At 38.5% G+C, this 2,190-nt stretch overlaps 1 pseudogene; it reads right to left on the bottom strand.

Annotated features, from left to right (window-relative positions):
- Nucleotides 1-323: 323 nt before the first annotated feature.
- On the bottom strand, nt 324-1,916 carry LOC111536491 (annotated as a pseudogene).
- Nucleotides 1,917-2,190: the final 274 nt, after the last annotated feature.

The raw sequence follows: 2,190 nt of genomic DNA, 5'->3' as shown, positions 1-2,190 counted from the left end.
CCTGTGTGACTACAGGCCAAACTTCTGGTGGCAGAAACAGAGTTCTTTATAAACTGCAGATGTCCTGTACATTAAAAAAAAATTTCACGGGAGTTGCACTAGTTCTAGAGACTTTTCTGTTTTAGCCTACCTACTGTATGTATCCAATCAAAGATAGATAAAGCCTCTTTCTGAAACCCCTGATTATGATTGGGCATCAAAGGTAAGAAAAGCAAGACAGGGTACAAAAATGCAAAATTTCAACAGTAATGACAATCTTTTTGTCTTAGTTCAAAAGCGTCCTGTAATCTCTCCCCTTTCAGTGATTTGACAAGCCTTTGTACTTAATCTTGGGTCAGCAAATCATGCAAGTGAAATCTGTCTCTGATATGTGGTTGAATATCTTCACTCAGTTCTACAAGCTTCTCCAGGAATGAAATCAATTTTAGGAGTTCATTGTCATCTTTATCCATAAACCAACTTTCTATAGGGGGTTCCATTAGAAAGCTTGTATGCAAAGGTTTGTGGTGGGTTGTCAATTATTACAGTTTTTGAAAGATCTCTTCCAAGAATATTTAAGTTCTTTATATGATTTCCCTGTACACAAACACAATGTTCACAGAAAAAATGGTGCCTGACCAATTGCTTTTTAGGGTCTACTATGTTCAGTAACGTGCCTGCACACACCTTCTTAGAAGCAGTAAAAAGAATAATATCATACATCTGAGAAATTCATTCCAGGAATTCCCTGAAAAATGTATTAATATCACATAAACCTGATAAATGACATCTTGGAAAAAGACTGGAAAAGTAAGTGCTGCATCTTCTACCTCATTTAGACTACAGTGCACTAGTATTTCATCCAAGTCTAAATCTAGGGAGAATTTCGGTGTGCTTCTTGTTTTCAATGAAGAACAGATTTCCTATTTAGTTGTTCTTCTGTCAGTGGTAGGACATGTTTGATGAAATAATAGGGGTCAAATACTTCTAAGCCTTCTTCATAGGTGGCCTCTGCGTGGGCTGATGAATAACCACTATCTGGTCCTATAACGGGTGGGATATCACGATTAACTATTTCTTCTGCTTCTTCTAAACCATTGCGGGTTGTTGTTGTTGTTGTTGTTTGTATTTTTTAAAGTATACTTTAAGTTCTGGAATACATGTACAGAACGTGCAGGTTTGTTACATAGGTATACATGTGCCATGGTGGTTTGTGGCACCCATCAACCCATCATCTACATCAGGTATTCCTCCTAATGCTATCCCTCTCCTAGCCCCCCACCCTGTGACAGGCCCTGGTGTGTGATGTTTCCCTCCCTGTGTCTGTGTGTTCTCATTGTTCAACTTCCACTTATTAGTGAGAACATGCAGTGCTTGCTAAACCATTATTTATTGCTGGTCTCACCTGAACTGCTTGATTTGAGTAAGCTGCTCCATTAATTGATGCAGTAGAACTGGTAGTGAGCTCATCCACCCGTTCCATATCAAGTTGTTTTACTATTTCTTCAGCTCCAACAAAGTAGTCCTTGGAGGACTGCCAAAGGAAGGATTATTTTCTAATTTTCCATTTTATTTTATATGTTGATTTGTCATTTCATAACTACCAACTTCTCCATTTACTTGACTTTTCTGTCTTACTCGAGGTATCTATATGTTAGGTTTTTCTCTCCTGCTCTTGGTGTTGACGGGATCAAATTATTACCTATATCACGTTCAATTCTACTCCATTTTGAAGGATTTTCTCTCACTTCCTTAGGTGTGCTTCCTTTAATGTATTTTTTAATTGAAGACAACAAGCCAGTTTCATTCTTCGGTGGTTTTTCTCCTCCTGAAGGCAGGGGATCATCATCCTATGAATATTTCCTCTTTGCTCTGGCAGTGAGTTGTATTTGGATTTGATTTGACTGTTGAGAAGCTTTCCATGTTATCAGCCTCATCTTTTATGGGTGCCACATATAAAACTGACTGATGACAGAGAAATGTCCTCAGGCTCCTGTAATGGTCCCAATTGGACAATACATGGTGTCTTTCCCACTTACCCTGTAGCAGCAACAGAACCAGCTCCTTCAGTCAGTTGCCATTTCTGGCCTACCTGAAAGTGATCTTATTTCTCTTTTGCTTATGAAGCTTAGTTTGGATGGATATGAAATTCTGGGTTGGAAATTCTTTTCTTTAACAATGTTGAATATTGGCCCCAATCTCTTCTGGCAT

This window comes from Piliocolobus tephrosceles, chromosome 12, assembly GCF_002776525.5.
Source record: "Piliocolobus tephrosceles isolate RC106 chromosome 12, ASM277652v3, whole genome shotgun sequence".
NCBI lineage: Eukaryota > Metazoa > Chordata > Mammalia > Primates > Cercopithecidae > Piliocolobus > Piliocolobus tephrosceles.
Note: the sequence above shows the minus strand (reverse complement) of the source record. Positions and strands in the feature narration are given on the sequence as shown.